The sequence below is a fragment of the Equus przewalskii genome, chromosome 14 (genome assembly GCF_037783145.1).
Source record: "Equus przewalskii isolate Varuska chromosome 14, EquPr2, whole genome shotgun sequence".
Classification (NCBI taxonomy): domain Eukaryota; kingdom Metazoa; phylum Chordata; class Mammalia; order Perissodactyla; family Equidae; genus Equus; species Equus przewalskii.
Window position 1 is genome coordinate 41,594,581 of NC_091844.1, and position 23,254 is coordinate 41,617,834.

General features: G+C 36.3%; 1 long non-coding RNA gene across 4 annotated transcripts in view; it reads right to left on the minus strand.

The window, feature by feature from the left end:
• The window catches only part of LOC139075759 (uncharacterized), a 592,181-nt gene that overhangs the window by 248,842 nt on the left and 320,085 nt on the right, over positions 1 to 23,254 (minus strand). The gene's annotated exons all lie outside the window — the stretch shown is intronic.

A 23,254-nucleotide genomic window follows, 5' to 3' on the forward strand; every position in this document is an offset into this window, starting at 1 on the left:
TTCCCATGTCTGGCATATGACAGCAGTGCAATCTTAGCTGAGTCACCTATCATCTCTGAACCTCAGTGTCTTCATCTATAAAATGAAGGTGATGACATTATCTCTCTATACAAAATGTGATGAGAGCTTTGGCACAGTGCTGGCTCTCACTGAGCTCAGCATTCAATAAAAGGTAACCATTGGTATCATTTTATTTCTTCAAAATTTGAATTACAGAAACCACATATAAATATATAAAATCCCTAAAAATCAAGTGCTCATAGTCTTGACATTTTTATTGTAGGCATTTTCCAATTATTAAAAAAAAAAAAACAACTTTTTTTCTTTCTTTGAAGTCTCCCTCTAGGCAATAGAAAAGGTACCGTTTTCAACGTTATCACATCACGTGGCCTTTGTCAAATTAAGTAGTCAATGTGTGATCCTTTCCAGAACTGCATTTGCTCTCCTCCTCGTGTGACCTGCCTGAATGTGGAAGAGTTTGTGAGTGAGGACAGTTTGGGCACTACTCTTTCCCCATCCTCACTTTGGTTGCTCCCTCCCTCTGCTGAACTTTGTACAGACTCAAAGGTACAAACATGTTAACAAGCGAGAGAAGATGAAGTGTGAGCATCAAAAGTCATTTTAACTTTAATAAATACAATATCTAATAATATTCAATTTTGAGTACAAACAGAAAAATATCTGAAAAGTAAATGGATTTTTTATTTTTCATTACCTCTTTTGACTAAGCATGAAATTCTGTCTTCGGGAAAAAAAAGAAAGGCTCTCATAGAAAGAACATGTGCAGCTGAGTTCTGTGAAAGGTAACATGGAAACAAATGGGCTGACATCCATGATTGGCATTTGAGTGGCAGATAGAAAACCAAGCCCCCCAAAAGCTAATGTATGATACAGTCCAAGTGGGTAAAGCAGAGCTTGGCGAGGGGTGAAAATTTGAATGGAATTGCATAAAATGAAGCAGAACATCACAGAGAAGTTAATTTCCCTTCAGATCTGATGTTCCAGGTTTGATACCCCCAAAGCATTTCCACTGTATTCCACATCACCCCAAAAAGCAATATCCACTCTTCATTTGTCAGTTCCTTATATTCACAGCTTAAATGACTCTAGAAAATGAGATATTTTTCTTCAACTGGAGAAGAGAAAAGAATTTCCTATCTTAATAATATTTCGAATTACAAAACTTGAAAGCAAAGAAAAAAGAAAGGAAAGAAGAAAGCTGAATGTATTTTTAATTCATTTAGTCCAACAAAAATAAAAACTTTGGAACGAAAAAAAATTAACTTTATGTGTATCCCCATTAGCCAAATATTATTTTCTTCCCATTTCTATGATTAAAAAAGTGGCCTTTATGTTTCTTTTGAGTAGTTGTACTACAAAAAGCACAGAACTGGAAGTCAGGAATCCTTGGGCTGAGTCTTACGTCAGTCACTATTTGTGTTACTGGGTATAAATCATGTAATCTCACTGGGTCAGTTTTCTGTCAACATGAGGTAGCTGAATTGGGCAACTGCTACATATCCTACAAACCTAACATCTAATAATGATCTCTCTGTGTGGATTTATTTCATCTGCCCCTACCCTCTCTTCTTCTTCATAGAGATAATAGCATCTGACAGTTAAACCAATAGGAATAAGTAATTGTTTTTACCAATGGTTCCGAAAGTAGGGTCATAGATGATAGGGATTGGAGAGGGTTTTTAAAGATATGTTTTCATTTTAATTATTAAATATATTATAATTATATAAGTACATATCTTTATTGAGATATAATTGTCATATTCCATTATATTAATTTCAAGTGTACAATATAATGATTAAATATATGATAAATTGTGAAATGATCACCAATATGTCTAGTTAGCATCCATCACCACACATAGTTACAAATTCTTCTCTTGCGAAAAATAAATATATATTTTTATATTTATATGATTATATAAATATACATAATATAATCAAAACAAAAACTTTCATATGTTTTTAAAACCCTCTTAGAGACCTACCATCTATAGCCCCTACATATATATGTAATACACAGATGAAACTGTTAAGTTTATAAAGGAATACCCTTTTTAAATTATTTGGATGTCCATTATGTAACCATATACAGCCATTTATATTTGTGTCTTTGTTACCCCATTGGGAACAAGTTACTACCTAAAGATTCAGCAAATTGTTTCAGTTTTGTTGGTAAATATGAATGACTGTCCCATAACTTAAAATGTCCTAAATGTAAAAAACGACAATTGCCCCATACGCCTTCACGTGGATTCTTTTAAGCAGTTACATAAGCCAAACTTATAAAAGTTCAGATTTGAAAGCTGTTATCATACCATATACTTTAGTTTAAGTTCACTCTTCTAAAGTTGGAGATCACCTTCCTGTGTTTGAGAAACACTGGCGTATAATACCGTACATATCATCTGAACAATAAAATATAAATGCAATAGTTTTTCTTAAGTAGGTTTTTCCCTAAAGTATTCCTATTTAAATAAATGAGGAAAAAATAGTTTGTGTCCTAAACAGTGGTACAAGATTCAAAAAAAACTCTAAGAACCAGAATGCATCTTTAACATGAGCTAAACACTGAAAGGAAACAGAAAATTAGAAAGAAAAAGAATATGCTGCTTCTAAAAAGAGGGGGAAACCGCAAGTTTTTCTATCAGTTGTAAAGTCCATGGTACTTTCCCACAAATCAACACTTATTCTATCTTCTTTGTTTTGAGTAACTCCACATTGGTTTTTTGGGTCATATTAACAATGTACTTCTCTGCTCTCCAGAATAACAACTGCTCTCATCTATAATGTCATATTCATTTCTGGAATATCCATATGACAATCAAATATTTCTTCTTATAGTTCCCTGACTTCTCTATTCCTTTCAGGTGTTCCAAAATCTGAATTGCATTGCACAAGTTATCTAATAAACCTGACTCTCTTCCAAATATCCCAGCAGGCTGCCCTTTTCCCATAATGCCATCCAGATGGCCCTCAACCCACATGAAGCTATTAGAAACACAATAATATTCCTAAAGTCCTTGCCCCATCAACTCCCTCTTCTCATGTTCAGTTTATTTCCTCGATCCCACTTGCTGAATTCAGATGAGATACAGGAAAAATTTTGAGAAAAGCAGAGGCTTAAACAGGGCCTCTGCTATCTTTGTGTTTGTGTGTTTCTATGGGCTTCTCTCTCACGGACAAAATGAAAGAAGAAAAAGATGAGCTGGATTATAAGACTTGCTGACCAATGAGGGAAAACTAAAGGCAATTGGCATGACTTAAACCACACAAATGGCTTTAAGTCTACCAGCAAACCCCCAGTATCAATGCACATTTAAGTGAGTACTTAGGAAGGAGCGCTCCTCAGGATATTTCCTCCTATATAAAAACTTATTCTCCCAAGGCCTATAGGGCTTCTTCACCTTGAAAACACAACAAGAAGAAATAAGTCATAGCATAATGAAGATTCAGCAATGAGAGTTTTCAGCCACTGGAATGAGAAAAAAGTGTTTGGACCAACATCTCTGAGCCTCAGGTTAGTCCTGACCAAAATGAGCATAGGTGAATTTTATGACAGCTCAAAATCCCTTCCAGACCTATATTTCTCTAAGGAAAAGAAAGGGTCTGACCGGACAGATTTATTAAAGGTCAGTACTTAGTGAGTCGTACTTAACTAGCAGCTAGAGGTCTTCAGGGCTTTTATTTCTCTGCCCCAGGATGCTTGAGAAGGAAAATGCTCACCTTGAGATTCTTAGACATCTCCTTGCCTTCTTCCTCTTATCCTGCATTCACACCCATGAGTGACAAGTGTAGGTAAATTCCAAGGAGGTAAATGTAGGTAAATGTCTAAATATACACAATTATGTAGTCCTGCAAGGGAAGTCAATGGAAGCAGGTACAAAAGCAGGGTCAAAAGCTTGCTTCCAATTCCGGTAACCAAAAATGAAACTGGTTCCAAAACCATCATCATGCAGATGGACTGGCTTTTGTCGCTTGTTTTTAAAAATGTTCCTAAGCATAAAAAACCAGCAACCAACAATTTCTTGCTTTGGCCTAAGTACTGCGGGTGTTCTTCCAGTCCATTTGCTGACTTATAGTTTCCATGTTAATAATAGCTAATTATTTGGCAAAAACAACCAACAACCTATTTTCCCTCGATCTCCATAATTCAAGTGGTTTAGAAAAGATGATTCTCACATCATGGTGGTTACTTTTCATCTAATTGAATTACATAGATTCAGAACTAGACTATTTGATCAAAATCCGAAGACATTCTTTTATAGCATTTTGATCTTCAAATGTCTTAAGGAAGATATATAGCCTATTTTCTACTTTTCCTTTAAAAAAATCAAAGCAGATACAAACTTATAAATGACACTCTGGAAGGATACTTTATTTTATTTTTAGTGTGTCAAAAATACACCATTTAGGATTTATTTGCAATTTGCCCTGGTAAGCACCTTCAGTTTCATTTTCCAGCAGCACCTCCACTTTTTTTCTGTGGGGGGTGGAGCGGGGAGGGAGCTGCAAGAAAGATATCTGTAAAATATTTGACTGAATGAATTATTCTCATCTAGACCTCTCCTTAAGCCATGGGAATGTCAAGCCTCTCTCCACTCCAAATTAGTTATGAAATAGAGCTTTAAACATAAGGTAAGGTCTGAAACTAGTAAATGGAGGCTACGTAGAAGCAGATGCTGACCCCTGAACCCATGACCCCCTTATGACCTGGCACTAGTCTTTTAATTCTGCTCTATCAAATGCCACTCTGCTCTTTTTTTAATCAGGGTTAATGACCTTTTGCCATGCCAGGATGACCAACTTTCCCAGAAAACCATGAGCTTGGGCAAAGGCTTGTACATCAGTATGTTTTTATTTGAATACCGTCATCCTCCTTCTAACATCCAACATTCTCTGCTAGGGTTTCCAAACTTTAGTAATTCTTGTCTCACTATCCCGGTTGTGACACATCTATGCTACTATCTATACTACTATTTATTCTATGTTAAGCCTTTCTAATAATTCTACTCTTAAAGGAATCTTTATATCACATTAAAAATGGAAAACCAATATTTCCCTAATACAGTGGCCTCTAAATTTTTTGGTTCACATATCGTATAACTAAAATTTTTGAGAATGTACATCTAGTCATGTATTGTTTTATTTATAACAATGTACACATATTACAAATATATTATTCACATTGTAACAAACAGAAAAACGTAAAGGATAAGTTAAGAAAGGAATATAAGTAGAAGTTCAAATATTTTCTTCTTGCACCAAAATAGATCATCTTGCATAATTCCTAGAGTATGCATGGTAAACTTTGGTGACCACTTTTCTAATACACATTAAAATAAAAACATAGCTATTAATTTTTTTTTAATTTATGTACTAACTAAAATCATCTAGAGGACCACCACTAGTGTGAATATCACACTTTTCTATTTGCAGAGGAAAGCATTAGCAATACAAAGAGAAAGACTCCAAGTTTTCAAAGAATGCATTAGTCTTTTCACTTTCAAGTCCTTCGTTAATTGGATGACCATTTCCAATTTTTGAATCAGAAGATGAGAAGAGTAGCCCTCATGAGTTTGGAAGAATTTTCATCCTATTCCTCCATTTTCCAAATAGCTCATGTTGACAGCCACAGACATAGATGTGATAACCAGTATGCTGGATAGACACAGCTCTATTTTCAATAATTGGATAAAGCAAAGATTCCACTCCCCAAACACATATAATTTCTAGTGCTTCAACAACCAAAAAAGAAGACACTGATCCAGAGAAGAGACAACCAAATGAAGTCTTCTTCAATTGATTGAATTGATAGAATTGGCTTAGGCTTTTGTATTTTTGTTTGGTTGGTTTTTATTTGCCTTTTGCTTCTTGAAAATCATAGGAGGGAATACTTCAGAAACAACTAAACATTATTGACTACTAACACAAGTGCCCAGGTTTTTTTTCAGATGAGAAAAAGTAAGGGTCAAATTGGCTGTGATTGATCTAAAACCACATGCTGGAGCCAGTATTCAAAAATGAAGTTTGTATTCAAAGCCCCAGGCTCTTCCCAGTACATAGTGGTGTCTCTTTGCTTATTCCAAAATAATGCTACAGAATATTTACAAGGCTTTCCTGTATTTCATCTAGCTCATTGGTTTACTTCTGAATTTCACATATTGCCTAAAGGATGTTACAACAACAAAAAAAGAATGCTATTTAATAAAGAAACTCACAACATCAAAATTAAAATAGCAACTGTTTTCATTTTTCTATGTTCTCTCTCAGTTCTATATCATAACCATAAAATTAACTATAGACATAATAATTAAAGATAAAGTTTATATTGGGATTTCTTAACATTACATCATACACATCTTCCATATTTCTATAACATCTTCAGAATGGTTAGTTCAATACTTGAATAATCTACAGATTTCATTAATTATGATGTCATTCTATCATGGCACTCAGATTATATGCAATATCATTTTGCTACATGAAGCTTTCTTTTTCTTTTAATTATTTCCTTATGCTAAAATCTCAGAAAGAGACTCTTTATAACTTTTTTTTTTTGAGGAAGTTTATCCCTGAGCTAACAACTGCTGCCAATCCTCCTCTTTTTGCTGAGGAAGACTGGCCCTGAGCTAACATCCGTGCCCACTTTCCTCTACTTTATACGTGGGACACCTGCCACTGCCTGGCTTGAGGAGTAGTGTGTAGGTCCGCACCCGGGATCCGAACCGGCAAACCACAGGCCGCCAAAGTGGAACATGAGAACTTAACTGCTGAGCTAGCAGGCTGGCCTCTATAACATCTGATTTATCATTTTCTAAGTGCAGTACCCACTACACCATTGTCATAGAACCTGCCAACGTCACCACAACCTTGCCAATATTAGGAAATCCCTTTTTTTCTTCCTTCCTTAGTTCTTTCCTTCCTTCCTTCCTTCCTTCCTTTCCTCCTCCCTCCCTTCCTTTCTTTCTCTTTTTTCTCTCTCTATCCTTCCTCTCTTCTCTTTTTCTCTCGCTCTTCTTTTTTCTAATTTAAGAGAAATAAAATTAAATGTGTTATTTTATTGTACAGCATTTCATCTTTACTAAGAGGATAAACAATGTTCTATGTAATTATGGACTAACGTGTGTCCCCTTTGTGAACTGTGGCTTTATGTCATTTTCCCACTCATTATTTGATTGGATCAAGCCTTCCTTACTGAGTTCATCCATAATATGTTTGTTTGTTAAGCTTTATCACTCACAAACACATGACCGTCGGCAAGTTATCTCAGCTCACTGTTCCTAGGTTCCTAACGTATAACATGAGAATAATCATCTCAAAAGTTGTTGGAAGCATTAAATGAATCAATACATACTAAATTCATAGAACATTTTCTGGCACAAAGTAACTCCTCAATAAATATAGTATATTTTATCTAAAATATTCAATATATTGCTGGCTTGTAAAGGCATCTCCCCAGTCTCTGTTGGCTCTCTATTTATTGATTCCTTTTTCTTTCCATACATTTATTAATTCACTAACTTACCAGACTGCATAATTTTGCTCATGCTTAGTTCTTGCTAGAAACATTCTGATTTAACGATCACCTTATAGATTGACGGGCCACTTTCGGATTATAGAATTTCAGGTCCAGTAACAAGTTGTGGGCATTGTACAGAGAGAACTCAGAGCCCCACAGACCAGTCATCTACCCATGAGTGTCACCAAGGGCACTGAGGGTTATGAACCAAGTTCAAGATGTGAGCTTGTATGGAAGGGACATTGCAGTGGGTCTCTGCGCACGCTACAGAAAGGATGATCATATGCTACTTTACAAAACATTTCTTAAACACCCCCTATGTATATGTTACTGAGCTATGAAGAAAAAAACCTAGTGAATTCTCTACCTTATGTTTCTTGAATTCATTCAATAAATATTTCCTGAATGCTGTGCTTCATATACTCCCACCGTCATAATGAGGAACATAGAGATTGTGTAGGTTTAGAGTATGGGAGTAGGAAAAACTTTGAATTTGATCTTGATTTTCTGAGACTGTGGTCCAGAAAGACATGTTGAGTAAGCAGTTGGAAAGATTGGCCTGGAGATCAGTAAGGAGGATGCACCAGAGCCATAGATAGCAGCAAAGTCACAAGAATAGATGAGATCGAGTAGGTGGAGTGTGTAGAAAGAAGAGGACCTAGAATGGAGCCCAAGGAAGACAGACTCATAGAACAGGTGCCCACAAAAGAGGCTGAGGAAGAGTAGAGGGAAAAGGAAAAGCAGCAACTAAGTTGTCACAGATTTCAAGGGAAAAGAGAACTTTTTAAGAAAAAAGAAATGACTAACAGTATCAAATCACTGTGAGAAGTCAAAGAACATTGGAATTGCAAGTGGCCTTTAGATTTATAAAAAATGAAGAGAATTGTGGCCATAAGAACATTTTCAGCAAAGTGGTGAAAAATTGGAGTAAGTTGAGGAACAAATGGTAGTTAAGAGAATAGTGAGAGCGGAGAGGCAACTGGTTTTAGAATTTTTGTTCTGAAGGGTGTAGATATATAGAATAGTAGCTGAAGGAGGCATGGGATGGAAGGAGGGTTTTTTTTGGTCTGGGTTCTGTGAGCGTGTGTGTAGAAGATGGGAGAGACTTGAGCATACTGAAATGCTGATGGGACTCAGCCTAGTTGAGACAAAAATGTGTGTGTGTGTGTATTTATAAAATCTCTCAATATGTAGCAAACATCTATATCTATATTTATAAAGACATTAACATCTTATGTTTTTGGAAAGCTCAAAAAGCTGGAACGCAGTAAAAAAAAAATGTTAGATAAAAACATATAGGACTCTGATAATCAAAATGGATTTTACAAATTCATGCACTAAAGTTTCTGGGCACCAATATGTGAAAAAGAAGGAATTTGTTGTCAAATATGCCTGCAATCCAATCCTAACTTACTAGTTGTGTGATTTTGGAATGATTTACTTAAATCTAGTCAGACTCAATTTATTCATCTCTATAAAAGGGATAATACAATTCTCCTAGCAGATGTTTGTGCTGAACAAATAATAATATTGACTACTTACTGTTCAGGGACCGGGAGCCAGGCCTGTGGATCTCAGTGACATTGGTTACTGAAAGCACTACAGATATTGTTGGAGAGGTACATATAAATGATACAGGAATGGAGTTTGAATGGGTATTGACCCCAGCAGTGGTTGCAACTCACTTTTTGAAATAGCCCAAAAGGCCCTCTTGCCTTTTGTCCATGACCCTCCGTGTCTATGTTGGAATGAAGTGAGTAGAGCCACGTGAGTCCCATCAAAATTTCCCTGGGTTAATCCTTCCAAGTCATGTGAAGATACTCATTTCATCTTTTATACTTTGCACCATTTTTATAATCATTTTGTTTTTTGCCTTTTACTAGAGGAAAATCGGAATTTGCAATATGCAATGGATTTTGAGATAGACCTAGCTATGATATGCTATCAAACAAATTATCACTTAGAAATATTTCTGCTTAGCATCATATAATGACATCTTAGGCCTTCAAAGTTCAGAGTAGAAAGGTGTGAAGAGTTGTTCCAGAAACATGCACACTAGAGATGCCCTGTGCTTTCTTCTACAGTTTTCTGTGGGTGGATTCTGCTTACCCTGATAACAGAGAAGAGTTCTAATCTTCGGTATCTTCATCCCTGTGTCACTTTGTGTTATTATTACCCTCACTGTTGACTTTAATAACCACAACCACTGCTGATAGCCAGCAAACTTTCTTGCTTTTTTTCTGTTCTCCCTCCTTTTCCTCTTTTGTTTCTATCTCCTTTTATCTCCTTCACATTTGTCAATTGTTGCTGGAAATGGTTGATCTTCTATAAGCACCTCTCTGCTTATACGGAGTATCTCTGGAGTCACTAGTTCCAAAAATTGTCTGAGAGAGCTGGGACTTTAATAGAAAAGACAACAGTTCTCATGCATTGAGCATTTACCGTGTGCTGGGCAGTGTCCCAAGAGCTTTCTGTATATGAATCTGCACCAGACCCCTGTGAGTTAGGTATCAGGATTATCTTACTTTATCTGTGAGGCCGCTGAAGCATAGACCGGTCAGTTTCATTAATTAATTTTCTCCAAGTCATCCAGCTAATAAGTGGTTGAACACTGGTAAGCAGGTCTCACGAGCTTTATGATTTTTCTGCCTCTGATGTGTCCTCATTTATTTGAAGTCTGCAGTAGTCTATCCCCTAGCTAAGCAATCCTTATTATTATCAACTTAACTATTGCTCTTATTAAGTAGGGTTGGCTTCTTTAAATGCACATGTCCTGAGTTCAGAAGACCACCACTGAACCTTCCCTCCATGGCATCCAGATCTATATTTTCAGTGATCCTCCTGAAGTCTATCACACTCCGCACTAGGCAGCTCACCTTGCACACAGAGGGTGATTCCAAAGAGATTTGTTAACCAACTGATGGCTCTAGGGCGGTTTTTAAGTAATAAAATTCATCACATGTAAGGAATTTTGTTATAACCTCTCTGAGTTAATTTGACAACACATAGTGAACCAATAAAAAGCCATTAAACCTGGGGCTGGCCCCGTGGCCGAGTGGTTGGGTTCGCGTGGTCCGCTGCAGGTGGCCCAGTGTTTCATTGGTTCGAATCCTGGGTGCAGACATGGCACTGCTCATCAAACCACGCTGAGGTGGCATCCCACATGCCACAACTAGAAGGACCCACAACGAAGAATATACAACTATGTACTGGGGGGCTTTGGGGAGAAAAAGGAAAAAAATAAAATCTTTAAAAAAAAAAAGAAACCATTAAACCTTTTTTAACCACACAAAATGAGGGGCCTTGATAGAAAAGCTCAGAAGTTTTCAGGCAAATAATGTAGTACAACTGAGTGACAAGATGGTTAAGAACACTAGATCTCTTTTTAAATATTTACTATGTCTCCACAGCAAATAAAAAGAAAAATGGTGATTTCAGAACATTTGGAAATGAAAAAGAACAAAAAACTAAAAATTTCCTTAAACCATATAGGTACCTATGTCACAGGGTTTTTTGAGGATTAGGTTAAACAATGCATACAAAGCAGCTGTCAGGACCTAACATATGGAAAGCATCAGCAAAGTTTCATCATTGTTACTGCTTTCATTTCTGTTCCTTGATTAGTGATCTTCAACATTTCTTTGTTTCATATTGCTGCCCTTTGCCTATTTTTCTATCAATAGGTTTATATTTTGCTTATATAATTATTTATTTATTTTTGGAATACATAAATACAATTGTATGATTCAAACACCAAAATTTATAAAAATGTACTCACTGAAGAACATCCTTCCCACCCCTATCCCGCATTAGATGCGCATCCATATCCCCAACTCGGTGATCAGTCTTCTTTGTTTCTTATTTATATTTCCGGAGGACAATATATGCACATGCAAGCCAAGCAAACACACACACACACGTGTGATATATAGTGCATATATATATATATTCTTTTTCTTCTATACGAATCATATCATACCATATACATTTTTCTATGTCTTTCTAATTCCTCCTCGTTGGTCTTCCTTTTCAGAAATTTCCTGGATATTCGTGTTGATTTTCATATGAATTATACAATCAACTTGTCTAGTTTTGAAGAAAAAAAGACTTGGTATTTTTATCGGGATCATGTTAAATTTATAAGTAAACTCAGGAAGGATTAGCATCTTAATGATGTTCAGCCTTTCTATCCAAGAACATGCTATGCCTTTCCATTTGTTCGAACAATCTTCTGTGGCCTTCAAAAGTATTTTAAAATTTTCTCCACATAATTCTTACATTTTTTGTTAAGCTCATGCCTATGAATTTTATTTTTTTTTATTATTATTGTAAAACAGATGTTTTTTCCTATTATATCTTCTAATTTGTTGTTTATGAATGTGGAAAGTATTGACATCTGTAAATTAACTTAGCATCCTGACATCTGAATGGTTTTATTGTTGTAGTACTTTTAGTTGATTTTGTTGGTTTTTCAAAGTATTTAATTATATCATTTGTATCATAATACTTTCAACTCATTGCCAAATTTTATTCTTTTTATTTCTTTCTCACCTATTTACATTGGCCAATTCAACTAGTACAATAATAAACATTGATTGTGGACATCCTTTTTTCTTCTCTTAATATTATATTATTGGATATCCTATTATTGAACCATCCTGCCCATATGGTATTATTCTTCTAATATGCTGCTGGATTCCAAATGCTATTATTTATTTAGGATTTTTGTACTGATATTGTAGAGAGACATTGATCTAGAACAGTGATTATCCTATCTGACTCCATATTACAATGAATAGGAGCTTTAAAAACAAAAGACAAAAAACAGCAACCCAATAGTGACCCACTCCCACTATACACCAGCCAATTATATCACATACTATGAAGGTGCACCGTCAGTATCTGGGAAAGCTAAGGCAAAGCCAGGCATGAAAACATTGGCATATCATTTAGTTTTTGTATAAATTCAAACGTGTTATTATTGCTGTTTTCAAATCGGTGTTGTGCTCATTTCTTAAAAGTATTTTGAAACTTTTCCTTTTTACCCATGATCTGGAATTATCTGCTTTTTAGAGATTTGGTGGTAATTCTCCTGTGAAATCATCAGAAGTTGGTTGGTTGTTTTTTTATTGAGGGGGGTGGAGAGGGAGGTATGAATAACTGAAAATGTTTTCTATTTCTTCTATGGAAAAATATTTGCTTATATTTTATATTACTTTTATTTATTTATTTATTTACTGGTGAGGAAGATAGCCCTGAGCTAACATCCATGCTAGTCTTCCTCTATTTTGTATGTGGGTCACCGCCTCAGCATAGCTGATGAGTGGTGTAGGTCTGCACCTGGGATCCGAACCCACAAACGTGGGCCACTGAAACCGACTGCACCAAACTTAATCACTATGTCACAGAGCCAGCCCCATCTACTTTATACTTCTTTTAGAATCAATTTAAGTAAATTATTGTACCTAAAATTTTAAATTTATTTGCAAAATACTGAGTAGTCAGTCTCCTTTGATTTTATTTTCCTCAATTTTGTGGTTATTCTACTTCCCTAACTTTGTGAATTATATTTTAGCCCTTTTTTATCTTTAATAATTTAGCTAACAGCTTAACTATACCATTTTTGTTCCTTTTCCATTTTTCTGACTCATTAATTTCTGCAGTTCCTTCTTATTTCTTACATTCATTTGGTTGTCCCTTCTTACATCAGATAATTAATTTTTGTAGTCTTCATTATTTATTTGCATAGGAATTAAAGGCTATGAATTTTCTATGAACATTGCTTTAGCTATATCCTATCAGCTGTAATATTTACTATAGTGTGGTCACCATTTCTTAAATATTCTGAAATTTCAGTTTATATTTCCTATTTGATCCCAGAGTTGAGACATTTTCTTCCAGGACATAGGGAACTTTATTTTCTGATTTTGTTAACAATTTTAGTGTTGTTGTTTTGTAATCAGAAAATGTTTGCTTTGCTATTTATATTTTTGGAGACAATTGTGGTTTCCTTGGTTGCTTAGGACGTGATCAGGGTAAGAGTTCATGATTATTGGAAAATAACGTTTTCCCTCTATTTTTATGGAATAGAACTAAACACACAACACATAAATCTATTATTTGTCTTCTGTATTCCTACTTTTTTTTCACTTCATCTAATCATGGGCTATAAGAGGTGAACTATTATTGTGTTCCTATTTTTCTTTGCATTTCTTATATTTTTTATATGTTAGTGTTATGGTATTGGTGCATATAAAATAACAATTATATCTTCGTTGCAAATTTCATTCTTCAGTATTACAAAGGGACTGTCTTCATCTTATTTATATAAAGCTGTTGGCCTGAATTCCTTTTTGTTTGATATTAATACCATGTTACCTTTTATCTTTTCTGTTTACATTTGCATGGCATGTCTTTGCCTATCTTTCAATTTTTCTAAATCATTTTGATACATGTATCCTGTCCTTATTTCTAACATAAGTAAGAATGCTTCTAATGTTTTCTCAGAAAGCATGATGATGGGTTATATATAATAGATGCTCTCCATCAGGGATGATTCTGCCCCCCTAGGAGATAGTTGGCAATGTCTGGGGATATTTTTGGTTGTCGCAACTGAGGGGGGCAGGGTGCTACTGGCATCTACTGGGAATAATGCAGGGATGTTTCCAAACATCTTACAATGTACAGGACAGCCTCCCACCCACACAGACACCCACAGAATTACCCAGCCCAAAATGTCAATAGTGAGGAGGTTGAGAAACTCTGATATACAGAATGAGTTTGTTCTGTGATACAAATTTAGATCACTAGTCCTTTAATATTTGATTTTAGATGACAACATACTGCTATGATAAATGTATTTGGTCTTAGTTCTGTCGTATTATTTTATGTTTCTTTGTAGTTATTGTTTTTTAAGTCTTTACTATCTGGTCTGTTTTCTTTTGCATGTTTATAGATCTAATGTTTAAGAACGTGGTTTTTAATTTGTTTTAATGATTACTTTTATAGCTATATCTTTATATAATATCTTTGGTTCTCTAATTTTGTGGGCTGTATCAAATAGTTTCCTACTATGAGCAATGAAAAAAGTATCATGTTTTCTCTTTCTTGGCATCCCATTCTGTTCCTCCCCCACTTGATTTTGGTGAATAGTATTATATTTAACATTTACCTTTGTACTACTAAGTGGTTATATTTCTACAAGTTGATTTATCAGTGGTAGATAATATTAATCCACAGCTATTACAGATGAACAAATAGTCACAAATCTTATTTTCCATCTGCTTTCCTCTTCTATTTTCTTGGTGATATTATTTTTACAATGATATACTGCTACTCAAAGCGTGGTCCAGGGACCAGCAGCATCAACATCAGCTGGGAGCTGGTTGGAACGATAGAATCCCAGCCCTCACCAAGACCTAATTTTTAAGACTTTGCACTTTAACAAGGTTCCCAGGTGATTCGCATGTACCTTAAAGTTTGAGAATTGCTAACCTATAAATTTTACATTCTGTCTGTCACTCTGTTTTCTGTGTTGGTGTTAGTCTTAGTTCTATCAAATATATAGAATGTTCACTGCCAGTCCTTTTGCTGTATTTCTTGAAGTTATCTCTTATTTTCTTAAAGTTCATTTTCTAGTAATTTCCTCTAGAGGAGCTCACTGTGAGAATGCACCTTGACTTTTTGCATGTTCAAAACAGTTGGTTTATAGTCTTTATACTAGAAGGAGAGTGTGACTACTATAAAACACCACTCATATATTCTTTCCTTAAGTATCTTGTAGATTTAATTGTACTATGTTTGGGAATTGAAAATTGCTATGGAGAAGTTTGAGACCAGCCTGATCTTTAATCCCTCAAAAATGGCTCACTCTTTTTTGCCTGGCTGCTCAAGTCCTATAACTTTGCTAGAATGTTCTTGGTGTTGAGTGAAATGGGTCAATTTTCCTAGAACCAGGGCCCACTCAACAAGTAAATTCAGTCTTTCTTTTCATGAAAATTTTCTCAAATTATATCTCTAAATAGTTGTTTCATTTCATTAGTATTGTGTTTTCTTCCATAAGGAATCCAAATAAATTAATGGTGGGTCTCCTTTTCATGTCTTCTATTTCTACCATCTTCTTTCTAATTTCTTTTATCACTTTCTTTATACCTATTATATTTCATTGACTTGTCTTATTTCTACCCCATATACTTATCACGGGCTCCACAGTGTCTCTTAGCCTAATGATGCTTCCCATGTCACCTTTTTGTTTGTATTTCATTATTTTCCTTCCACTTCTTTCCTGAGTTTTTCCAGCTCACTTTTCATTCTTTCTAGCCCTCACCATTTCTTTCCTGAATTCTTGCATTTCTGCATTGTGGTTTTGCTTTTTTTTAAGGAGATGATTTTTTAGAAAAATAATGGCATCACATTTATTCACAATTTTCATCTGTCCCAGCAACACTGTTCTAGTGAATGTTTTTGTCAATAAATGATGGTGCTCTTTCTCTCCCTTTTAAATTTCATCCTTTATAGATGCTGGATCCATTTTGTGTTTTTCTATTTGTATCTGCGTATTGTATGACTTGGGGTATTTCTGGAAGCGTGAGCTGTTTGTAAGAAGTTGCTATAAGTGTGAAGGAACCAGGTATGACCCAGGCTAGCTATTTCCATAGAATCTCTTCCCAGATAAAGCCAGGGTCCTTCCTGCCAATGTGGCTTATGTTCATAATTCTTCATGGCATCTCCACCTCCTCCAGCATGGTGAGCTTTTTTGGAGGGGAGGGGGTGGCTCTGTCACCTCCCCATTCAACCTCACCTTTGAACCCTCTTTACAGACTAAGAATCGACCTACTGTCCTTTATGGTGTGTCTCTGACTCCAGGAAGTACATTTGTATCAGAGAATTATAGCACCTGGTGCTGTTGGTTCTGTGTCCTCCATATTCTCCCAAACAGATCCATGCAAACACTACTGGCAGCCCTCGCAAGCATTCTACAGTCTGTATTCTAGTTCAATCCAAAATACCAGCTAGTTTTTTTTTTTTTTTAAAAGATTTTATTTTTTTCTTTTCCTCCCCAAAGGCCCCTGGTACATAGTTGTATGTGGGTCCTTCTAGTTGTGGCATGTGGGACGCTGCCTCAGCGTGGTTTGATGAGCAGTGCCATGTCCGCGCCCAGGATTCGAACCAACGAAACACTGGGCCGCCTGCAGCGGAGCGCGTGAACTTAACCACTCAGCCACGGGGCCAGCCCCACCAGCTAGGTTTTTGCTTTCCTTTCTCCATGTTGCTTTTTTGAGAGTTCCCAAGAAGACAAAGGAAGAAGGCTGAGTTCACGGACACATGTTCCTAGGAAAATTCTTCTCTCGCTGATTTTTTTAAGAACTCTTTAGATATATATATATATATATATTAACACTGTCTTTTGTAAATGTTCCAAATATTCACTTGGGGCTTTTTTTTGCCTTTCCGTTTTTGGCATAAATAAAATTTTAATTTTCATTTCATCAAACCTATTTAATTTTTCTGTATGTCTCCTTTCTATGCTTTCATTCTAAAATGGCTTTCCCCACACTGTGATCTATAAGTTGGTAACATATATCGCATCTAGATATTTCTTCTGGATTTATTTTTTACATTTAACTTCTTAATTGATCATAAGTATATCTTCATATATTGTGTACGGTAGAGTTCTAAATTCTTTTTTTCATCTTAATTATTGCAGTTTTATAATGTATTTAGTGCAACTTTTCTCTATCACTTTTCTTTTTCAAAATTAATTATCTTTTTATGTTTAGATTTCTTTCCGGAAAATATTCCCAATTTGGAGATATTCAGTCTCTCTATATATAGATATAGAGATAAATATAGATAATTCCTTCTAATTAATTCCTTCTAATTAATTCATTATTTGACAATAATAATTTTCCTTTTTTTTAAAGATTGGCACCTGAGCTAACAACTGTTGCCAATCTTCTTTTTTTTCTTCCCAAAGCCCCCCCAGGACACAGCTGCATATTCTAGTTGTGAGTGCCCCTGGTTGTGCTATGTGGGATGCGGCCTCATCATGGCCTGAGGAGTGGTGCCATGTCTGCGCCCGGGATCTGAACCAGCAAAACCCCAGGCCACAGAAGCGGAGTTCGCGAACTTAACCACTCGGCCATGGGGCCGGCCCCAGACAAATAATAATTACTTCCAAGGAAATACAGGTAGCGGGGAAAAAAGTCATGATACATTAAAAAAAAATTAGGTTTAGTGATTCAAGTGTGTGTAAATTAAAAACAAAATCAAGATGGTGAATGGTTTAGAACTTCTTTCTTTACCTTCCTCTCTCCATTGTGCTTCATCCAAATCACATAACTTTACTCCTTTTCTATCAATAATCACAACTTGGAAAAAAATAATACTTTCTTAATTTTAAAGTAAGTATAACTTTGAGTCTCAGTATATTCTCCTAAACTAGTTCCTTGAGTTTTGTTTTTTTTAATAAATCCTTCTAGTAATTTAAATCCTTGATAAACAGGGGAAAAAATAACTTAAAGGAGAAGCAAGTAGATAATAGAGAGAACTGTGTGAAACACAGACCACAACATGTTAGATAACATTTAACAAAACATAATGGATTGTTGCCAAAATAAACAATAACAAGAACAATAATCAAAGACTACTAATAATTAGTAGTAGTCGTATTTCACTGGCTAGCATTTATTGAGCTCTGGCTTGCCCAGAATTGTGCAGAGTTCACCTAGCATTTCATTTAATTCCTCACAAGCACCGAGGAGGCAGCTGTCTTGATTAGCTCAGTTCCGTTATCAGGAAAGTGGAGCTTAGGGAGGCTAAGAACCTGCATGGGTTTGGTCTGCATTGAGGGGGGAGAGAAGGATCCAACCCGGTCTGCCTGATTCCAAAGCCTCTTCACTTCACTATGCTTGCTTGAGGGCACTGTTCAGAGAAGTGAGTATATCAGCAAAAATTCTGCCCGGAAGAACTCGACTCAATGTGTAAACAGATCAGTAGGCTGTAACTGGATTTTCCAGCTCTTCCCAGAAGCTTACTGCGGGTGCACTGTTGTCATAATGTCACACAGCCGGCGCTGGAAATTCTTCTCTTCTCCTTCCCCAGCACAGTGAACTCACTATAGCAAACATGACCACGCTGGCCACTAAGTGTGCTGTTAGAAGGGTATCCAAGGTGGGAGAGGAGTCAAGTCATGAGGTTAGGAAACAGAAGGAGGTGGACAAGTTAGACGAGCCAGCAGCCATTCATTCGACACTCAAGAAATATTTATTAAGGGCCTGCCCCATGCCAAACACTACTAGAGAGCTTGAGATTCATCAACAAACAAAACAAAGATCCCTGTCCTCATGGAGCTTGTATTCAAGTAGGAGGAGATAGACCAAAAAACAGCCAACAGCAAAATTAGGTCGTAGATTAGAATGGAATAAATGCTCTGGAGAAAGAACAAGAGTAGAGGAGGTGGGAGAGTGGGGTGAGGGGCATGCAGCAAGTGTTAGGGGAGCTCCCATCAAAGCAGTTTCCACTAGGGAAAACTCATTCACATGCCAAGGCTTTCAGAAGTGGTAGAAACACTTGCTTGGTTCTAGCCCCTTTCCCTGTAACAACTGCTAAAGTGCTTATTGGCATCAGTGTTACCACGATCATCATCATCACGATATTATTATTGACTATCATTTATTAAGCAATTATGACATGTCAGACACCATAATGAAACCATTTTACAAATGATTTCACTTAGCACTCGTTTCATGTTATCTTTTCAATTTATCTTTAATTGGCACTTTTGTATAATCTTGTTTGGCCCATGAGAATGGGCCACAGGAGGTCCCACAGTCACTTCCTTCATATTCCTCATGGGGCTCTCCACAACGCGAGGCCTTCAGGAACAGCGTACACAGAGCATAGACACTCAGAACATATTTGCTGATGACTGAAAAACAAATACAGATTCATGGAAAAACAGTGTGAGGACCAAAAATATGGAGGGAGAAATCAAATGGCAGGGGCCTGTGTGCACAATACCAGGAAAGCTGTGAGAAGAGGGCAGCCAGCGCTCAGCAGGAAAATGAAAGCAGAAGCACCACTGACCACCAGTTCTTCGCACTCCCACTTTCCTCCTGTTGCCATTTTCTTTTCCTTTCCTTCTTTTTCCCCTCCCACTCCCTTAGACATTTCACTTGCCAAGGATGCTGCCTGAACTGCTCCCGAGCAGTCTGTGCTCTCTCGTAATTGATAAATGGAGGTGTTTTCCAATAACCTTATAAATCACAGTATGCAAATGGTTACAATCGGGATGGAGAAAAGGGAATCTGCTAGGTTATAGAAGACATAAGTACCTTGAAAATAAAGAATAACCCGTGCAAAATGACAAAGATAATTTCTTTTAGCATAATTGCCTGGCTAGGTATTAGCCATGAAATTACAGAAGAAAAAAAATAAATAACCAAACACCAACAACAGATATTCCTATTTTAAGAGAATAAAAAGGCATGATGTATTCCAAAACAGTTTGTGATCATTAAATTACATAACCTGTTATGTTTTATCCCTAAATGGCTTATTTTTCACTGTGTTTTACCCTGTTTGCTACCTCAAGTTCTCTCAAAAGTAGGTGGAATATGAATCTTAAATTAATTTTTTTATCACGTCAGAAAAAAAATCACATGCCAAAGCCAAAGAGGTCAAAACATCAAATTGCTGGGGTATTTCTCACTCTGAGATATAAAGAGTTAATGTTAACTTTTTAAAAATATACGACTGCTATTATTGTTGAATCATTATTTTTGATTCAGCACTTAACATTCATAACAGGAGCTTCTTTAATTTTGTGGGAAGCTTTGCTAAATATTAAATATTTCCAAGACTCTTTACAGCCAGGAATTGTGGATTTCTGTATACAGCATGCTATTGTTATGATTTAACCTAAAGAAAGCCAAATTAAAACTGATTTACTAAATAGGTTAAGGATAGCATACTTATTCACGATTTCAACCCTATTTCATGCTTAGACAGGCAGATCTTAATTATACACAAAAGAATACAAATGTTATTAGCATGATAATAATTATTTAGAAGATGTCCTCTTTAAAAAAAAATTTAAACCAGTATTGTCTTTTGTGCAGCTACATTTTTCCACAGAATGACAGCTTTGCTAGTCATAGATATGTTCAAAGTACATATACAATATTCAAAGCTGTACAGCAGACATGTTATCTGCATGAGCTCGGATATGCAGTGCCAGCGACGCACCGCACACTAATCATCATGTCCTACCCACAGTACTACATGCAAATACAATCCTTTGTGACATTTTGTCAAATATTTTGAGGATTCTATACTCCTTATCATACCTCCATCCCCATGTCCTCATCAACAATCAGGCACCCAGAAATCAGTTCCACGGATGGCACAGACTCCAGCTAATCACAAGCATAACACCATGCCAAATTAATGAAAAGAAAATTAAAGATTACATATAAGTTGCTAACAGGCAGGACACGGGCAAGGCCAACTCAAGTTTGCGTTTACCGCCTTGCTGAGCCGTGTACGGCAGAGGCAGCCCTGGGAAAAGCAACTTCACCCTGTATTTGTATAGCCAGAGATGTAAACATTACATATAGTACCCAGCATATGACATAATGGATAAATCAATGTAAAGGTCCTGCATTTGGAAAACCTACACCATGAGTCAATACCTATTGTCAATGAGCCCATACGATCAGATTGAGAAAATGTAGAAATGTTTCAGGACTAAAGAGTTGGCTCCAGTACAAGCAATGCATTTTTGAACATTGATTTGCCAGAAGTGTATCTGTTGTCTGTTGCTCCAGGCTGGCATTTTTAATTATTTCTGGGACAAATGGATCAGTGATACACAGAAAATCTGTAGGGTTTCTTGTCAAATTAATAAAATAATAATGAAAGTAGTCATCTCAGACTGCAAACTGTCAAAAATCCTTGAGAGATCTATAGTAATCTACATGGTTAAACAAACTAAAATGCTCCTGCACGCTATTTTAAATCCTAAGTGCGATGACATAAAATAGATTGTGCAGTGTCCATTGTCTACAATGACACCTACTGTGACAAAACCCAACTATGTTTAATGACCTTTTTAAATCTTATACCTAGAGTCCATAAAAGCATTGTAATTCAGTTGTAAAACACACTTTAATAATCAAAATGCAGCTGTTAAAATAGCATTGCTCATAATTCTAACTTGAGGCAATTTTTTTGTTTTTAATGCAGAAGAGCAGACCACAGTTTAAAATTCCTATGAGGTCACTATCGGCCATTACAGTGTTTTTTTGCAACTTAATAATAGATGTTTTAAAGTTTAAGTGCAGCCTCAGGCACTCATAAGCATTTATTACAAATCGCTGGTTGCCTCCCTTATGCAGAGAGGAATAACATTTACATACAGTAGCACGGATTAATAAGATAAAAAATTTGAAAAAGCCGTCAGTCAGGGAGCGAAACTGGTGCTAATAAAGCCCACTATATTCTTCGGAAATATCAAGCCGTCTGTTCCAATATTTTGCCATTCCCCATGAGGTATACAAATCCAAATCAGATAAGTCTCCAGCAACGGCAAAGACATGCTGCTCTGCTCTCCAGTGGCACCCGCGGAATCTTTTATTTATCTTCAGAGCAATTGTACATTCTAGTATACTAAAGACTGAAATAAACTGAACATCACTCTTCAGAAAGTTTCATAAAACGCGGCCCTCTCCTTCCTTGTTTGCTAAACCATGATTAGTGAGAAAAATGCACCGCAAAGTATGTATCATGGTAAGGAAACATAAGAGTAGGCATGGGACCCCTGTAAGCAAGGGCTAGTTAAACAGAACCACATCTTGCTGGAGTTTAAAATGATGCTCACGTGAAATCGGACCTAGAGGAGAGAAAATTGCTTTAGGAAAGGGAGTCTTGCCTGTCCTCCGTTTTGGAGTGGCTCAAACCCAAAGGTGCAGGGGAAAGCGAAAGCAAAACAGCACACATAATTTTATACAATGATTAAACTGCAAAGATCCTTGTTATAACAAATCACTGTGTCACTCTCCCCAACTGCAGCATAACAAAACTGCACATAAAATCATTTCTGCCCCTCGGAACACTGCTAATTAAAAAGTACAACCGTGAGCGTTCTGATTGGGGATGAGGCTGCCCGTTATTTCCAGCCCTCGTGAACATTGATAAAAGAAATTTATTTATTTATACATAATTATTATTGTTACCCTACTGAACAGTGCTGGGGATTTAGAGAAATGAGACGCCACGGTTCTAATTTTTCTTCAAGAAGTCTGCCATATTAACTCCATTGAATAATTACTGAAAAGTAATACACTCGTGTAATATTACCTTATGCAAAATTGCATTAATCAAAAAGTGAGCTTGCTGCAATCAAGCAATTTGGGGGTAGGGAAGGCATACATGCATAGCATATTTTCCTCAGGACTTATTTTCCTTACAGCAGGGTATTAACTAATAGTTTTGTAGCAATGATCCCATGAAAAAAGGGAAGTAAATCAGAGGGGGGACAAAACACAGCCTTGCTCTTACATAGAGAGGGCCACATAACTGGCAGAGGAATGACCAGTTACTATCTTGACAGCCTCCTTCATTGCTCTGACTCTGTACACAATAAAATAAATCCTGCTTGACCTCTCCAAGGAGCCAGACCATTGTTCCCCACGCGCAGAAGTAAATGTAGAT